Source organism: Lactuca serriola, chromosome 1 (assembly GCF_051521515.1).
Source record: "Lactuca serriola cultivar US96UC23 chromosome 1, Lser_US96UC23_V15, whole genome shotgun sequence".
Lineage (NCBI taxonomy): Eukaryota > Viridiplantae > Streptophyta > Magnoliopsida > Asterales > Asteraceae > Lactuca > Lactuca serriola.
The window spans coordinates 229005965-229026504 of NC_136408.1; the positions used below are offsets into that span (position 1 = coordinate 229005965).

Below are 20540 nucleotides of genomic sequence, written 5' to 3' on the forward strand. Positions count from 1 at the left end.
ATAATCACGTATCCCTTCTCAAAACCATATTCCCCTCCATTGAAGGTACGAAATTACAGAGATTCGTGGTCGAAATTGGTGTTTTTGAAACCCTAAATACCCCATATGATGTTCATGTCTCTGATTCGGATGATTTACTTCAACCTGAAATCAACATGAGAAGTTTATGTTATGGTACGGTTGCGAAGAAGCATTAGTTTATCCAATGAAATGCCCAAATCGATCCTTTGGCTGCCATTTTAGAGTTAAGGATGTAGTGTCGGGATTTATGGAAAAGGTGAGCCATTTTCTCTCATTATTATAATTTCTAGTTTTTTTCTGTAAAGCTAATTGTTTTTGACATGTGTTTCAACCGAGGTTTTCAATCAGTTCTTACATTTTTTTACATGAATTTTGGCTTGTATGATGATTATGCCTAACATGTGTTTGTTAAAATGTCTGAAAGAGAATATAAAAAATATAACCATGTGGTATGCATTCTGTTAGAATTACTACCAATGAGTGTTTTATTTCTAGTTTTCTTTGTGTAAATCTAATTGTTTTTTATATGTGTTTGAGGTATTCAATCAATTTTTACACTTGTTTTTTACATGAAATTTGGCTTCTTTGATGATAATGCCTAACAAGTGTTCGTTGAAATGCCTAAAAGAGAATCTAAAGAATCTAACCATGTGGTATGCATAGAATGAATAGGTTTTTGCATTTTAATATGGAAAAGAAAGAAAACATGGTAAATGATAGTGTAAGAATTGATTGAAAACCATTCTGCAAAGCATTATGGCGATGATTTCTAACCCTAAACATGAGCTTGGGGATGAAGGAAAAATGAAACCAGATTATGGGGTTAATTTCTAACCTTATAGTTTGGTTGGAACTCTCTTTTTTTTTTGTTTTTGTTTTTAGTTTTCTCTCTAACAAGAAATTTGAAGGATTTTGCTCCAACAAGAAATTCAAAAATTAAAAGTATAATTCTTATGTACAGAGCAGTGGCCTTGATTGGATGATTACCACAAATTTTTTATTATGGGTGTCTCTGACAGCAATTCTGCCGGAATGGAAGATCAAGTTCTAATTCTGTAAGAATGAAATCTCGATTTTATGGCATGGAATCTAAAATTACTCGTTAGTATTTGAAGGTATACACTCTTTTATTGTAAATTTAGTCACATTCATGTCTTTATTAATTACATATGTTGTATGTTTCATCAAATGGAGTATAAAAATCTGAGCATCTAATTTTGCCTTCAATTTGTTTGCTAAAATGCTTGAATCAAATATTTCTGCCAATTTTTTTTATAATCTTTGAACTATCATATGTCTCTCATACTAACTTGGAATGATTTGAATTTTTTTTTTCTGCATGTTCTCCTTTGTGTTAGCTACAATTTAGGTTCTGAAGTCATTTTAATTGGATTAATATTGGCGGAGTTATAGTCCTTCGAACATTGGATGTTACAGCTATATTTAGCACTTTTACTTTGTTCAGAAAATTTTTGTGATCTTTGAACTGTCATATTTCCCACATTCTTGCTTGTAATAACGTGACCTTTTTCCAACGTATTGTCCTTTGTGTTAGCTACAATGTAGGCTCTATAATCATTGTAATTAGATTAAGTTGATTATTTGGATAAAGTGACTTGGGGAATACTTGATTAAGTGACTCGAGTATTGCATTATGTTAGAATAAACTAAAACTCTTTAGTGTCTAACACATTCTATTAGAATTTATAGTTTTATTCTTTCAGAATATACTAAAACTTTTAATATTTTAAAGTTGATTATGTTTTCTTTGTGGATATAAATTGTCAAGAGGCTGCTATTGATGTGGAAAAAGAAGAAAACATGGAGAACGAGAGTATTCTAGTAGAATTTATTCTGGCCGAATGTATAAAGTCTTGTTGTTAGATTTTGATGTTTTTATTTTTATTTTTTAACCATTCTTAGTTTTAATCTTTAAGAATAAATGTAATTCTTATACCATTAGTAATCATTTTTTTTTCAGAATGAATGTAATAATTGTTTAGTCTTATTCTTTACGAATTAATGTAATTCGTGATTCTTAAAAGACAAAATATGTATTCTTTAGAAAATGTTATTCTTGACAATATTTTGTATAATTCTTTAAGCATGTTAATTACAAAAAATATATTGAATGAACCATATTCTGCAAGAATAAAATCGAAAATATATTTACTAGTTTATGTTTGACTCTCTGTCATTCTAACAGAATAAAATCGGTTAATATTAGAAATTATAATAGAATTAAATTTGAATTAAGTTAAAAAATTCAAATTTATAAAAAGGAAGTTAGTTATCCCTTAAAATCTGAAAATTTCCTTTTTTAATATAGGTTAATTGACCAAAACACCCTTCTACTGAAATTTGTTTGATTATATGGTACATGTTACCCTATTGTAATATCCTAGACCCTCACATCATGTACATTGATTTTATTCATCCATTGGTCCAGAATTGTGCTTACGGGCACACAATAGAGGTAATAAACAAAATCACCTAGCCCTATATATATATATATATATATATATATATATATATATATATATATATATATATATATATATATATATATATATTAGCCGTTTATCCGCGCAAAGCGATAGTTACGAATAGTTTTTTTAGAATTTATTTTCTCGAGACATAGTTTTTATCGCAAATAGTTACCAAATCTAAACTAATTAAGGACATCATATCATCTCCTTACTTATTGGTACCAATAACATATATATATATATATATATATATATATATATATATATATATATATATATATATATAGACACACACACACACACACTAGAAGTTTGTCCGTGCAAAGCAACAATGATAAATTGATTTTTTAGAGAATAGTTTTTTATGGGGAAATGATTTTTAGATTTTATAATTAGTTATTATTCAATAAAAAAAAAGTATCACTTTTAAATAAATTATTTTTGTTTATACCTTATATTTATAATATCAGTTTATACTATTGATGTAAATTAATTAATATTGGTGTCTAATTTATATACATGAATTTAATATTTTAAAATTTTAATTTTGTTCCAAATTGAATTTTTTTAATTACTTTCCTTAGTTCAAGTTTTTAAACTTTTAGTAAGTATTAATGAATTATTTATGTATAATTGATGTTAACAAAAAGCTGTGTAACTTATACCTCCTAAAATTCAAGATATGACAAATATTGTTTATAATATATATATATATATATATATATATATATATATATAAGTGTGTGTGTGTGTGTAAGGGGGGGGGGGGGGGTGGAAATGATCTAAATATTATGTATGTATTAAAATATAGTAGGATATTAGTCAAGACAACTATATATGAACATGTCCTGACAAAATGCCAAATAATGATTCTAAGCATTAGATGAAATATTTTCTTTTATAGATAATGTTTAATATATAGCGTATGTCCTTATTAGAAAATTTGTGTATTTAAAAAATGTGTTAGGTTTGAAGATCTCAAGTTTTATTCTATATTATGAAACATAACAGTAAAAAAAATTTTAAATTTTTTTCTTCTCAAATTTTTAGGTGTTTCAGCAGTTAGACACCACCAATAAATATTTTTTTTTAATTATTTTAATGATATAAAATAAAAGTTAAAAAATGTTTATTAACTTGAGGTAACTGTTTTTGATAAGTTAATTTTTTTAACTTATTTAAAAGTATTTATAACACGTGATATTGATTTTACCTTTTTACACCTATAGGCAAAAGATGTAGATTAAACTAATTTCATTCCTTAAGAATACGATGTTAAACCAATTACCTCCCCCTGCTAGAATGAATAGGCTTTTGCATTTTAATATGGAAAAGAAAGAAAACATGGTGAATGATAGTGTAAGAATTGATTGAAAACCTTTCAGCAAAGCATTATGGGGATGATTTCTAACCCTAAACATGACTTTAGGGATGAAGAAAAAAAAAACAGATTGTGGGGTTAATTTCTAACCCTATAGTTTGGTTGGAACTTTCTTCTTTTGTTTACGTTTTTAGTTTTCTCTCTAACAAGAAATTTGAACGCTTTTGCTCCAACAAGAAATTCAAAAAATTAAAAGTATAATTTTTATGTACAGAGCAATGGTCTTTGATTGGATAATTACCAAATATTTTTGATTATGGGTGTATCTAACAACAATTCTGCCAGAATGGAAGATCAAGTTCTAATTGATGGAATCTCGATTTTATGGCATGGAATCTTAAATTACTCGTTAGTATTTGAAGGTATACACTACTTTATTGTAAATTTAGTCACATTCATGTCTTTATTAATTACATATGTTGTATGTTTCGTCAAATGGAGTATAAAGATCTGAGCATCCGATTTTGCCGGCCAATTGTTTGCTAAAATGCTTGAATCAAATATTTCAGCCAATTTTTTTGTTATCTTTGAACTATCATATCTCTCTCATACTAGCTTGGAATGTTTTGAAATTTTTTTTCTGCATGTTCTCCTTTGTGTTAGCTACAAGTTAGGTTCTGAAGTCATTTTAGTTGGATTAGTATTGGATGAGTTACAGTCCTTCGAACATTGGATGTTACAGTTATACTTTTAGCACTTTTACCTTGTTCAGAAAATTTTTGTGATCTTTGAGCTGTCATATTTTCCACATTCTTGCTTGTAATAATATGATCTTTTTCCAACGTATTGTGTTAGCTACAATGTAGGCTTTAGAATCATTGTAATTAGATTAAGTCTATTATTTGGATCAAGTGACACGGGGAATACTTGATCAAGTGATTCGAGTATTACATTCTGTTAGAATAAATTAAAAGTCTTTAATGTCTAATACATTCTATTAGAATTTATAGTTTTATTCTTTTAGAATATACTAAAAGTTTTAATATTTTAAAGTTGATTATGTTTTCTTTGTGGATATAGATTTTGAAAAGGCTGCCATTGATGTGGAAAAAGAAGAAAATATGGAGAACAAGAGTATTCTAGTAAAATTTATTCTGCCAAAATGTATAATGTGTTTTAGTTACATTTTGATGTTTTTATTTTTATTTTTTTAACCATTCTTAGTTTTAATCTTTAAGAATAAATGTAATTCTTAAACCATTAGTAATCATTTATTTTTTCAGAATGAATGTAATAATTGTTTAGTCTTATTCTTTACGAATTAATGTAATTAGTGATTAAAAAAATAAAATTTGTATTCTTTAGAAAATGTTAGGAAAATCTCCAGAAAAGTACTAAAATTTTAGTCCAATTTATGAAAAAGTCCCAAAATAAATTTTGTTTAGAGAAAAGCATAAAATACCGGTTAAAACTTCGAAAAAACTCTTTTCGGCCAGTTTCACAGATTTTGCCGGTATTCTGTCCTTTTTCGTTAGTTTGCTCAAAATTTTGGGACTTTTCCAAAAAATACATAATAACCAAAATATTAGGATTTTTTGAAAATTACCATGAAATTAAAGGATATTATTATTAACAAATCATTTATAAACATAAAAAATATTTTTATTACAAAAAAAGGAAATACATTTGTTGCTAATTTCTAGGAAGAAATTGGTGGTCTAAGTACTTATCTATTGCTTCCTGACCACTCAAACTCTCTACGTTCTTCCTATGTATTGTTGCGGGTATGATGGTGAGATGTACTTAGTTAGCATTCCTTTAATGTTGATGTTCCTCTTATATTGTGTAACCTAACTACCAACCAACATTCATACCTCACATGTTAATAACCATCGGCTAACATACATCTCTAAAATGTAAAAAGTGAATCGTGAATGACAATTTATATGGAAAGAAGTGAATGATGATTATCTATTTAAATTGTCGTTCAAAGATTACTTTTCACTCTCCATAGATGTGTGTAATTTTATGGTTTTTACCGGGTAATGTTTGGAGGTTAGGTGGTAGTTAGGTTAAAGAGCATAATGAAAGATCTATATGTTAGTGGAATGATATTTTCTAATAACACGTGATCATATAACAACATGCCTAATAGCACGTAGACACTTATTGATTGTGTATTAATAAATATTATCAACTCTTGTATTGGTCACGCCTAACAGAGTACATCTCACTATGACACCTACAACGATACATAGGAAGAACATAGAGACTTTGAAGTGATCAACAAACAATAGAGAAGTCCTTAATTGACCATTCTATTCCTAGAAATTAGCAACAAATGTATTTCTTTTGTTTATAATAAAAAAAAACATTTCTTTTTGTTTATAAATGATTTGTTAATAATAATATCCATTAATTTCATAGTAATTTTCAAAAAAGTCTCAATATTTTGGTTATCGGGTAATTTTCAGAAAAGTCATAATATTTTAAGCAAAGTAACGAAAAAGGATAGAATATCGGCTAAATCTACGAAACCGGCCAAAAAGGGTTTTTTCGAAGTTTTAGCCGGTATTATGCGCTTTTCTGTAAAAAAAAATTAGTTCGGGACTTTTTCATAAATTAGACTAAAATTTTAGGACTTTTCTAGAGATTTCCCAAAATTTTGTTCTTGATAATATGTTGTATAATTCTTTAAGCATGTTAATTATAAAAAATATATTGAATAAACCATATATATATATATATATATATATATATATATATATATATATATATATATATATATATATACATACTAGTCGTTAGCCGCACAAAGCGGCGGCAGCGAATAGTTTCTTTCAGCTTTTCCTTTTAGTTCCGTTGGTGTGGTGGATTGTGGTTGTTTATTTGTTTGCTTTTGACAAATAGTTTTCTTTCGCAATTAGCTTTTCCTTTTAAAGTAAGGCGATGTACGTACTAATGGGTTAAGACGTCCGATTATCCATTTCTCTTTCCAATATTTTATCTTTAATTGTTTAGTATACCAAATCATAATGGAATTTTTTGGCGCACTTGTGTTGTTGATGGATAGTTATCTTTTGGGCAATGTACTTGTGTTGGTGAGTAGTTTTTTTTTGGAGTTTAGGTTTAGGATTTAGTGATTAGGGTTTAAGGTTTACGATTTAGTAGTTTTAATGGGGGAGTTCAATTACTATTTATAAATACAAATTCTAATTAAAGTCTAAAAGTGTCCATATACTACATCTACCTACAAACTATTAAAAAGAAAATGCATAAAAAATGTGTATACTGTAATAGAGATAAAATAAATATATTAACCCTTTGAACCAATTTCTCTATGCACTAAATCAACAGACATAGTATATTTTATAACTTCAAACGAATATACATATAAGTCATAAAAATTTTTCATTTCCATCTAATCCAATTTAACAGAAAAAGATAGTTATTCTGGATGAAAATACATCAATTTCTTTAAAAGAGTGCGGCTCAAAAGATTAGAACAAAGTACACTCACTCATGTGAAAACTCCATAAGGTTTACCAATGAGCTGTTATTCTTTTTAGAAATAAACTTCCGATATAATAAAACAATTAATACTTAAAATCAAAATCGGAAAACCACATAAATAGATTTGAACTCCAAACCATCTGGTATACATATGAAAATTACAAAGGGAGTCATGGGTGCAACGTCACAAACAATACACTCATATACATAAATAAAAAATTAAAAACAGAAACTGCTCATACAATGCTTAAAATAGCAATATACTTTCATTATTTTTAAATTCCATTTCTACTTTACCCCAAGTTTAAGATTTTTGTTTATCATGATAATTAGGAATCAAGTGGGATACAATCCACTATTTTATAAGTTAGAAATGTATAAATTATTGATTCTATTTGTCTGATAAAAAATATTACGTTTGTCATAGTATCTAGTTTGTACAAATAATGAGTTATTGTATAAAAAAACAAAATCCAAAACTTTTAAAAATGCTTGGATAGAATAAAAAAAAAGATTTATTAAATGTGCCAAATTATAAACGTAGATTTATTAATTGTCCCAAATTTTAATTTTAAGTAAGAATGTAATTTTGACATTTTCTCCATCTTTCAAAGCATGGTCGTTTGGTACTACAATTTCAATTTACCTTTTTTATCCATCAATATTAATGTTATATTTCTTATTACTTGATACCGTATATAAATAATATAACATAGATAATGTAATTTTTACTTTTAACTTATTTTATATCTATTTATTTTGTAGATGTTTTACCCACATATAAAAATAAAGTAAACTATGAATAATTAAATTTTACATATGGAACAACCCTATTTTTTGGGAGTTTATGAAACCATCTCTATTTCATATAGTATATCAGAAAATTGGAAAAAGAAAACATAAAAAATATAGAGTTGCCACATGGTAAAACTCAATCTAATTTTATTTGCAGATTGATACCACTTGATGGAAGCAAAGAAGGACATGAACGAACACGACTAACCTTTGAGATTCATGACAGAAAAAACAACATTATTAATAGCACAATCATGAGAGCATAATCAATACATACTCTGGTTGACAAATCATAAGAATAGTCGGTGTCTTCCCAATCCCTACTATTTTTTTGGCCTTACATGCTTGAAATAATTTCTCAATCCTATTTATCTTCAAAATGTTTCTATTCCATGTAATGTTCACTTTATATTATAAATCACTAAACTTTGTAAAATATTTTCATTCAAAATCACATAAAGAAAAATAGGTTATAAAAATTTAGTATCTACACTAAGGCCTCGTTTGTTTTTCTACAAAAGTACTTTTTGAGCACTTTTCCTTTCTGGCGGGTAGACGTTTCGCAAGTGCACGTCTTCTTCCGCAAACTTGGAAAAAGACAAAGACATTTAACCACTTCCAAAACAAACAGCACCTAAGATTCTTCTTCCTTCTTCGTTGTTACTTTTTTTACTGTTTCCTTATTGAAACTATAATTGCTTCACTGGATTGTGTCACTACAAACTGGTTCTACAATCCAATAACCATACACATACCTTTAAATCAATGTTTATGTGTTGTTGGGAGTGAATATATAGCTAGTGAAAATACATGATACACAAGTGTAAACCTATGAAGGATGATAAAAAATACCATATCTACACTATGTGTGTTGAATGGATTTGCATATAAGTAGCATGCTGACTAAGAGTCTTTGGTAGAGGCATTTCATTGAACGTTAAAATGGTACCATTACTATTAGCCTTCAATTTGGCAGTGATGTCGCTCACATGTTAAATTGTGTTACCAAATTTAATTAAAAGAGTAGTTTTCATCATATATCACCTAGTTGTATGCATCCTTACCTCAACCATCCATATTTCTTATGCCCTGTTTTCTTGGCTTCCCCTATCTTCATCCCTGAGACAAAAAAGAAACCAGATCTATGAGTAAAAAACAAATTGATCCATTTACCCCATCTCACGTTTGAATATTTATGTCTGCCAAGTGTGATACAAGGTAAGTATTTGTAGTTAAAATTATACACATTGAATTTAAATGGAACTACACACATAAATCCAAACATGTATAATAGAAACATATGGATGATGCTTAAATGTGTGTCTTTCTATGTGTGTGTGTTTCAGAAGAGTCAAATAAGAGTTGAGCAAAGACTAAAGTAACCTTGCCAACACCTGGTGCTTCTTGGCCACTGTTTTTTCTTTTTCTTGAAAAAGAACCTCCTTATCAACAATATTTATCTAAATCTCAACAAAAGAAAATAGTAACTAAAACAAACATATCTTAGACAACAATATCTAGCTAGAAAAAAATTGAAATATAAATTTAATAATACTAATAAAAGGACGCGGAAAAGACAAAACATTAAAAAACTTGCATACATAATATACAACTACTTACTCCTTCAATACATTTCAAAAATAAATAAAATACCTTGCTACCTCATGCAATCTGAAAAGCATTATAAACCCTTTTTCATTCCCGTTCTTGTTCATCTTCATCTAGATCTGAAAATACTTTTTCAAACACTTATGTCAAATCATAAAGAAGAGAGATAACAAATTGTAAAAGAAAAATGTAAACATAAACATATTAGAAAGAATATTTCGAACCTAAGAAAGCTAATAGTTTGAAGTATGTGTATGAATGATAAGCAAATGGCAAATAGGCGGTTATTAATCTCAGGATCATGCTTTACACTTACAATAGCACCAACATTAGTGATGGTTCTGACAATCATATTGGCTTGGATATATGTAGTAAGTGTTTCATTCTCCAGGCCTCATGTGGGGAGCAAAAGAAATGAGAAATTGTAAGAAATAAAAAAACAAAAATAGAAATCGATTGTAAAGACGTAGATGATGCTTACTGGATCAATCTTCAGATGTGTCATGAGGATCTGAACTCCTTCATCACCTTTCTTCATTCAACTAAAAGTAAACACAAAAAAAAACACGTTTTAGACCAATTGTAGAAAAATAACACATTCCTTATCAAAGTTGATTCTGTAAAATGTTTCTACTCACCATCTTCTTCTAATAAAAAAAGCACATACAGATTGGAAAAGGAGGCATAGTGTGGAAGGATGTCATGAGACGAAAAGGGTTACAAAAAAAGAAAGGGATAGGGTTTCAAACTTTGAATGAAACCGGATATGAGGGGGGTTGGTCTTATTGAATGAGTGTAGTTGTACATGTGATGAGTGTTTCTTTCATTGCACCAACGTAATAGTGTAGGTCGTTGGTGGGTGTTGTGACTATATAGAGGTGGAGAAAATAATGATTTTACAGAAGCAGAGCAGAAAAGGTGATGGGTGCTGCTGGTGATGATAGGGTGTGACTAGAAGCAAACAGATGATTCAATCTAATTTCTATAATTAATTTCATATAAGAAGATAGGGCGAGAAATGAGCAAAGACGGGCCAAATTTGCCGAGATCTAAGATTACTTGATCGGGAAATAAATGGACCGCGTCAAAAGCCTAGAAGATAAAGTTATCTATGCATTAGTAATTGTATTTGTTGCTTAAATGTTTGGACGATTTTACAATTTAATATTATTTTAATGATGATTTGTTGTACTGTTAGCTTAAATATTTGAACGTCTTAAATCTATTTTTAGAAATAGTAACGTTTGTATAATAATATAGTAACATATATATATATATATATATATATATATATATATATATATATATATATATATATATATATATGTCACACCCCCAAACCAAGGATGGCGGAAACGTTCGGGGGTGGAGGACTTCATGTATAGTATCACAACAACGAGTAACATAGTGCTCAAAGTAAATACAACCATCATAAATATAACTGAAAAAGTTACACCAAAGTATATGTTTACATGTTTCAAATCAATTACATTATGATGACATAATTAACTCTTTGACAATTTAACGTCTCATCCTCAAAATGTTGTTGGTTTTCCTGTTTCACTGATTTCCTAAGAATACAAGTAGTTTTGAAAAAGTGTCAACAATTAAGTTGGTGAGTTCATAAGAGTTTTGTTTGAGGAAGAAACCGTTTTCTTTGTAAAAACGACAAAGTATGTTTCCAGAAAATCCAATATTTTCTTTATCAAGTATGAAATGAATCCTTCTATTTTATGCGATAATGAACCCTAGAAAGTCTCGTAGATTCCTTCTATAATCACTCAGTCTATATAAGTTATATAAGATTTAAATTAAATAAACCGTCAAATATAATGGGTCTGCCCTAGATCCACAACCAAACAAGGAACAGGAAGAAAGACGGGCCCACCAATTCTAAGTCGATTATGAATAGATTCTTATATAACTCTAACATATACACTTAGCAATTATAGCCGAAGCCTAACAATTCTAGATGAATGTAGTTTTAACAGAAATATGTTTCCAAAGAAAATCCAATATTTTCCTTATAAGAGTTAGGTAGTCATAAATTCCAGGACCGAAAGTAAACAAGTATTTTCCATACTTAAAGATATAAAAGTGATTTTAAATCAGCATAATACCCTTTTTGATATGAAAGTGTACAAGTATTTTTCCATACTTAAAGTAATTCTTGTGAGTTAAATCGACATAACTCGCTAATTTAAAAGTACAACCCGCAAATCTTATGATTTGTTAATACCACATGTGAGTTATTATAACCATGCTAAGACTCAAACGGCCTCGTAATACGACGTTCTTCAGGTGTCGCACGTTAAATGGCATTTGTCACCTCAGACATGCCGGTCTAGCTGTTGCAAGCAGCTTAGGTGCGGGTTTGTCAGACCCAATATAGATCTATACACAATTTATCACGCTCTACCTACAAGAGACTCTGGTTACAATTTACAGGACTTTTGACTTTGTTACCATGAAAGTAACACAAAGGGAATGTCTCACAAATTTATTCATTAATAGATTTACGTGAACTAAACTGAAAACCTTTGGTAAATAAGTTTGAAAAGTAAATGATACATAAACTATACCTATTATAGTTTATCCAAAATGTTTGTAATGTAAAAGAACTCTTTTATGAAAATACATTAGTGCTATGAATCCATAAACTATGCTTATTATGGCTTAATATATGTGTTCTAAATGAATGAAGATTCTTATCATGAATGACTAAATTTCAGTTTATGATGATAAAATAACAAGAAAACACATTCAATATTTAGAACTTATTGTTATACACTTTGCTCAACATAATACAAAGTGTTATGAAAGTTGTAAGCAGTTAACTAGTTTTTAACCTTTCTGCACTATTTTAGAAAAATTATACGATGTCGAAAACTGAATCCATAAATTTTGAGAGTTCATAAAATGTGTGTAGTTTATTCATAATTTTTATTATGATTTTTGGAAGTCTTTACCTTGTGGTAAAATATCCATATTCACAGACTGGTCCGGATTTGTTCTTAAAATGATAGGTTGTTTTGTAAAAATTACCATAAATCGTAGAAAAATCGTATGGAGAAGTGCAAGTACTCATTTTAAAGGTATAAACTAGAAATATTTGCATCTAATACATTTTTGAAAAATAAAATGTTTAGGTTGACCAAAACAGTCCGTGAATGGAGTTAAATTTTCTTGATGAACGCTGTTGGAAACGTTTAGTTGTGTTCTTGGTGTTTTAACTTGTATTCCCCCCTTAAAACTTAAGAAAACACGAAAAAATAGGGGTATGAACCCACCTTGTGTGATTTCAGTGGATGAATGTTGAAGGAAAGTAGTGTTCTACTCAAGAACACTTAGAAGATGCCTTGAAGATTCGAAGATCTAACATGAATGTGATGATGTTTGTTTAAGATATCTATGATTTGAGTAGAAGGAAGTGAAATAATCATATGGAGGATGATAATACTTACCAAAAGTAGCAGAAAAATTTGGAGAAAAGCCTTGAATCTCAAAAATTAAAGAGAGAATTAAGAGAGAATGGAGTTTGTCTTTTGGAGGAAAAATGAGAGAAATGAGAGGAGAGAGGGGGACTTTCCAGCCTTTGACAAAGAGTGTGGCTGGAAAATGGTGGGAAAAGGACAATGAAATGACCAGGTATGGTGAAAGGACAAGGGCTGGTCATGGAGTGGGCATGGGTGGTTGCGTGTGTCATACACTAAGGCAAAGACAACACTCTACCTAAAATATCCTACCCACTAATCTTGGATAAGGATTATACTGTCACACCCCAAAACCGGAACGGCGGAAACGTTCTGGGGTGGATGACGTCATGTCAAGTATCACAACATATGTAGTATAGTAATCAAAGTACAACAACCATTGCATTAATAGTAATACTTTTACAGGGTTACATTACATTACATCGAAGTAATACAAGTAATAATATTGGTGCAGCTTGGTACTAAACTGTCTTCATCAGAAACTCTTGGAATGTACCTGTCTAATGTCGACCTGAGAATACAAGTTATTTGAAAAGCGAGTATCAGCATTTTTACAAATGCTGGTGAGTTCATAAGCATTTAGTGACATTTTATACAAATAACTTTATATAAGTAATAGTTTTTAAGTATATAGTGAAATAGAGTCCTTTCCAGAAAATCCTATATTTTCTGATTAAAAAGCAGTCTTCTACCCAGACTGGTCAAAGTTATGTGGTAAAAAGTAGTTTTCCCTTAAACACTTTCGTTATGAAAATACTGGATTTGCTTTTTAAGAAAGTCTGAGAATATTAAGGAAAATAACATATGCCTCAGCAGTGAGGACTGCTGACTAAGGCAAAAAGGAATCATAGACTCCAGGAGAACATCGAAAAGAACGATACGCCTGGCTCAGTCTAACAAAAGAGACACAGACCCTAGATGGTATCAAATGAAAGATACCGCTAGTAATGTCTAAAACAGAGGATATAGACCCCAGACGGTATCAAATGAAAGATACAGCTAGCAAGGTCTAAAACAGAGAGTACAGACCCCAGACAATGTCAACTGAATGATACGTCTAGCAAGGTCTAAGAATAGAGACAGACCCTAGACATTATCAAATGAAAGATACAGCTAGTAGGGTCTAAAACAGAGAGTACATACCCCAGACAGTGTCAACCGAATGATACGTCTAGCAAGGTCTAAGAATAGAGACAGACCCTAGACAGTATCAAATGAAAGATACAGCTAGTATGGTCTAAAACAGTGAACACAGTGACTACAGTGAAATACTGTGTTAAAACCCGTTACCTTAAGGCCATGAATTATAGGTAACCCCGAGATACTCGTAACCATACTGATAGGCACTAGAGAACCTGACGCCCTGCAAGCGTTTGAGTAAGTATGACATTTGTCACCCCTTGGCTTGGTAGGCCGTGGACTGTAGCTAGCAGTCAGGGTGTGGGGGTGTCAATCCCGTATAGCTACACACACAATGCCCACTCTCCCTACAAGAGACTCTGGTTACCAACTTGACAACGGAGAAGGTCGTGTACTGAAGATGTATCTCGTGTAGTGAGATCTGATGTAAAATACCGGACTAATGATAGAGACTCACAACTGGACTGACTAATGTAAACCCATATGTCTATGCTTGTATACATAATATATAACTAATGATCAAATGACCTTCGGACGGACATCCGATCCCACCAGACCACATCTCAACGAAGAAAAGGAAATATGGCGAACAAGCCTTCCTAAGTCCTTCAAACATTATTTATATGCATCTATACAAGCACAGGCATACATCTAACGATGTGGAAGTGTTATCAGGTATAAGCGTATCACAAAGTGGAGTATCTTACGAGGTATAAGCGTATCATGAAGTGGAGTGTCTTACGAGGTATAAGCGTATCATGAAGTTATAAGCGTATCACAAAATAGAGGTATTAACTAAACCGAAGTGAAGCAGTGGTATCTTAACCAAGTAGAAGTATAAATGCATAGACGAAACTTTGGAAAACCTTTATATATTAAGAAAACGACGACTTGGTATTCCTTTGTAAAATAAGTTTGAAAATCTTTAAAATTCCTTTGAAAACCTTTCATAAACAAGTTTAAAATGCAACCTTGATTAAACATCGTAAGTAAAAGCTGAACAAATAACTACGTTTTCAGAAAACCATTTACAGTGTCATTCTTGGTAAAACAGTTAATAGTGTGGTAAATCCTTGTGCATGCGGGTTATCAATCACATATGATTGATATGATAACTGGCATGTTTAACGTGTATTCCCCCCCCTATAAAATCATGTAAAAACATTTAATAGGTTCATTCAGGGGTATGAACTCACCTGTTGTAAGCGGATCGAACGAAAGTGCCGGTTAGGTGCTCGGTGTCAAGTAAAGACTTGAACACACTTAGTGACCTATAAACATATGATGACATATTTTTACACACAATTATTAAATATAATACTAATTAAACATGTATAAGCATCCTAAGATGCGGAAAACACTTTGGTCAAGTGCTAGGAGTGTCTCGGGTAACATCTAAAGGTGTGTATGGCCTAGATAGGGAGTTTACTCTTCAAGAGTAAACTCTTTATAGAGTTTACGGCCCTAAGACCTTGACCCCATGATTTTACGGCCGTAAACTCATGGATGGTGTGTTCTTTGATGCATTAAGGTCTTATAACACTTGTGGTATTAGGCTAGGTTCAATTCTAGGGCTTATGAAGGGTTTATGGCTTCAAAATGGACCATTAAAGGAGCTTATGGCCTATATAGGGTGGAGCTTATGGCCTGGTTTGTGTCAAGTAAAGACTTGACACCACTTCCTTAATTACGACAATTTTTAAAATTATTCTGCCTTAATTTTTGTTCGCTTGACGAATATTATTTAAAATATTCCAACGGGTTTAATTCCGGTCAAAAATACTTTCGGGATAAATTTGGGTAATTTTTGACGTAACTAATTTTGACGTTAACTGCGACGTTAACTTTGACGTTAAAACTAACAGAAATTTTTGGGTTGTCACATCATCCCCCCGTTAGAGGGATTTCGTCCCTAAATTCAGGTTTAGGCAAGGAAGTAGGTATGAATGACTGAGTAACGAGATAAGGGTACTTCCTATTAGGCTGGTCCTCACACTCCCAAGTGAACTCTGGCCTTTGCTTGGCGTTCTAACAAAACTTCACTTACGGGATGCAGATTTCGTCTCTTGCAGATAGCGATTCCTACAGGTTTGTCTACGAAGTTAGGGTTCCCAATGGTTTCTATCAAGACGAGTGGGATACAAAGAGTGACGTAGGGCAACACTTATCAATGTCTAAGAAGTGGATTGATTTGTGGTGAAGCTTGTGGAATTTTCGAAAGTAGTAGTGGTCTGACGAAGGTTGGACCAATCTCCGTAAAGAATCTCGGATGGTCCTAAGCTCTCGGAAGAGTAGAGCTCTTCAGTACTTAGAACATAGTGTACTTCTATGGCGAGATCATCACTGGCGTGATTGCCATTCCGAAGTTCCAACGTTCTCTCTCATACTGGAAGTGTAGTCCTTCGGATTGGTTCTTAGGAGGCTCGGGTTGTCCTTGGTTTCGTGTTTCCTGTCAATTGGCTTTTAGAGACTTTCTAGATCATCGGATGGATTGCGTGTCTACGGGTACTTGTTTGTTGCAGAGAGTCTATCTCAATCTTGTGCAAATGAACCTGCACTTCTGATTCTTGAGATATTTCTAACAGAAACCCTTAGAGGGTCAGGGAGATAGGGTTTCACCAGTCGAGTGTTGGACTATCTCGGGAGGTGGTTCTACTATTTCTGTGCGAGATAGTATTCGTGGAACACCTAGTAGTCCAATGAATCTCCAAGATATGCCCTATTCTCTAAGGCGTTGGTTTATTTCGATTGTAAAAAGTGCGTGCTCCTGTATAACCCATCGACTAACACCTAGACTTGTGTCAAGTCCATAATCTCTTCGGGATCTGGGTTATAAGGTTTAACGCAACCTACTCTTACACTTTATTCAAGTATTCTTGGCTGCGGAGGTTATCATGTGGTTCTCGGTATTCTAGTGTTCACTTTGGAGAATGCAGTCTATCGTCTACAGGGCGACGGTGATTTCCTCCATGCAAGAAAGCGGAGGGTCCTAGGCACTACTCGTCGGTAACGGGGTGGACGAAGTGCCTGAGTAGTGCGAACATCTTCTGCAACTACTCTCCCGAAGGTTCTGAGTTTTCTCGGTCTAGATCAAATCTAGTGAGTATAGGGTTCCATCACTCGAAACTTTAATCCCCTCATCCACTCTTCTCAGAGTTCAACTTATCGCAGCTTCTAGATTTCTGGGATATCTGTTGAGATGCTTAATTCGTGGGATTAAGCGTGAATGGATGGTCGTAGTCAATGTCCTTGACTCTTACGACTCAGATGTCTGTACCAACTGAGGGTGTTAGCTACTATGTTGGCTTAGCCGAGAAGACAACAATTTCGGATTTGTGGTCATTATAGTAGCTCAATCCGTAGGGGTTCTCTTGAATCTAGTTCCCGTTCCATGGGATAGGATGAAGGGTCTTTCTGAGGGATCTACAAGGTATGCCTCGAGTGGTTATAGTCTTCCGAAATACTTACAATGTCTTTCGCTTCGGTTTCTATCTGTCTAAGAAGGGTTGGGTAACAGCGTGCGGTACCCTTCTCCTGGTTACTTTGGGAGGTTTGAAATAAGGGTGACGACTGACGGATCGCATTAGTCTTTATTATTTTTATTTTGTTCAGGTTCAGAAGAACCTTTATTTGTCGAATGGCTATAGAGAAAGTTCTTTTTACACAACACTAAGGATTTACATATGGTTGCACGAAGTCGAACCATGATTGATAGAGGCATCGAAGTTGGCATACTTTGACATGACATAGAATGAGGGTCAATAGAGTCATGTGACGAACGGGCACACAAGTTCTAGGCGTCTCGGGTTTCGTCCCGTGGATCACTGTCACGGATACTGGGACCGATAGAGTCGACGCGGAACTATAGAGGGTCCTGAGTGTTTCTGAGTAGAGTACCTTCTCATGAATGGTTTCTCACGGGGCATTTCTACAATCACCCCACATATACTAGTTATGTATACTTAAGGTGGGGAGGACTGTTGACTCAGCGACTCCGCCCTAAATCCACAACCAAACAAGGAACAGGAAATGAGGTGGCCTTCACTCACTCTAGGTGTATCCATCTCAATTATACATGGTCATAACATATATATCTAGCCATTATAGTTTTACCTGATGAAAATTTTAAATTTTATAATAGTGCTGCGACTTTTGCCTTAACGGGGAATTAATTACATTTAGAATTAGTCTTTTTATGTTCTCGGTTAGTTATGTGAGATCGAGAGATGTACCAAAATCTACCAGGTTCCTTGATGCTTCTCCCTAAGCATTAGAGCTAGACTCCTCCTGTGTCCTTGTCTTTTCCTTCGATTGGGCAGTCCCTTTTGAAGTGTCCCATTTTACCACATAGGTGGCAAACTGTATTGGTCGCCGCATTGGTGGTTGGTGTAATAAACTCAATCGGGGTTCTGCAGACGCGAGCAGTATGCCCCAACATGTGGCACCTAACACAATAGAGCTCCCGACATACACCATGATGATGGTAGCTACACTTGCTGCAGTGGGGAAGGTTTCCTAGGTATGGTCTCCTAGGTGTAGGGATAAAAAGGTTGGCAGGGGTATTGAATGCCTCAGCTCGTTGCCTTTCGAAAGGCCCTTGAGCCGAGGTACTTCCCTCCTCGATCTTAATCTTTTTCTTCCGTGGATTTGAGTGAGGTTCTTGGGTGGCTGGGTATGCAGGGGTTGGCTGCTGCTGTCCATTACTAGTATCGGGATTTCCGATAGGACTCTTGCTAGCATTGGCGTTGTTAGCATTCAGTTGAGCCATGACAGCTGCTACGGCTGCCGAGACCGCAACTTGGAAAGTAGCTTCATCGAATAGGAGAGTCGGTTTCTTGCCAGCGGATGGGTTTTGCTTCTTCGGAGGCATGGTTGTTCCTACACGGATAGAGGAACACAAGCTGATGAGAGACGAAGGTTAACCTTGGACGTATCCATCCTTATGATGTTAGGCCTAAACTTTTCCCGTGCTTCAGATATTGGTTGTCTGAGTGTTGACTTACATCCCTATGATGTAGTCCTGGTATGCAAGGTAGGAGTGTGAGTGTCGGAAAAAAAACCATAAGATGGGAGTCGTTCCTACTAAGTTACCTTTAGACTGGGAAAGGTTTCACTCTCCGGCCTGGAAAGATTTGAGAACAGTTCGGAATGAAGACCGCGGGAAGAAAGGCTCATGAAGAGTTATGGCTAAATGTCCTCAATAGAGGTGTTGGGATCCGCTCTAATCGTAATACTTGCAACGGGAAAAGGCGATTTACCTAACACAGCGTGAGTAGTGTAATCACTAACTCACTAAATTGTATTATTTTATGGGTGTATTAGCATGTCGAATCATGAGGAAGAGACACTTCTCGGGTTCCATGTACTGGCTCCCTCTGTCTACCTCGTATCCCTGACTGAGACCGGCGTTGGTTTTCTTCGGATGGTTACCTAGGGTTTCTTTCTCGTGAAGACATATTGAATTTCTACTCCGCCTTACTTCCGAATCCGACTTTGGGTGTCATCACTTCATGATGGATGACTGAAAATCTCAGAAGTTTAGGCGAATTTCTCACCGATGTCCCTAAAAAGATATAGGCACTTGGTGATTTCAATAGTCTCGTCTTGGTTCATTTATTTCCTAACTGGAAATCCTCTCAATGAACCTCTTTGGGGTCTGCATCACCTCTTTTGCCGAGTACTGAAATGGATAGGGTTTTCTACAGGGTTCGTGCGAGAATGGAAATGTCTAAAGAATCCTAAGAGATTATTAACATTTCACTGAGTGATTCATACCGAGTCCTGCTACGATTACATAGGGTATACAAATCATATATAGCTTAGATCCGATAGGCCTTCGAATATGTGATACTACTCTATATCCACATCCCAACAAGGAAAAGGAAGTAGAGCGAAACCACACATTCTTAGCCTATGGGATCCTTATTATATATAACCTTGGGAGTATACCCTCTGTAATTGTAGGTATATCAATAAGGATCTTTTTAGTTTTTCACACAAGGTTATCTATGGATCCTAAAATACCCCTATGGTATTTTAATTTCTTGTTTGCTTCTATTCTTCTGAATATGATTCTGTGATTGATGTGAGTCTTTTAGTATTCCAAAATACTCCTATAGTATTTTAAACTTTATGTTTGGCTCTATCATTCCTAGTTGG

General features: G+C 33.2%; 1 long non-coding RNA gene across 2 annotated transcripts; it reads right to left on the bottom strand.

Annotated features, from left to right (window-relative positions):
- Positions 1–8287: 8287 nt before the first annotated feature.
- On the bottom strand, positions 8288–10754 carry LOC145049754 (uncharacterized). Of its 2 annotated transcripts, none has more exons than XR_013683327.1 (3): positions 10386–10754; positions 10229–10289; positions 8288–9866 (listed from the first exon to the last, which is right to left on the bottom strand). It is a non-coding gene; the product is annotated as an uncharacterized LOC145049754 (long non-coding RNA). The 2 variants fall into 2 exon arrangements; XR_013683326.1 differs by having other exon boundaries at positions 8288–9875.
- Between the last annotated feature and the right edge of the window lie 9786 nt (positions 10755–20540).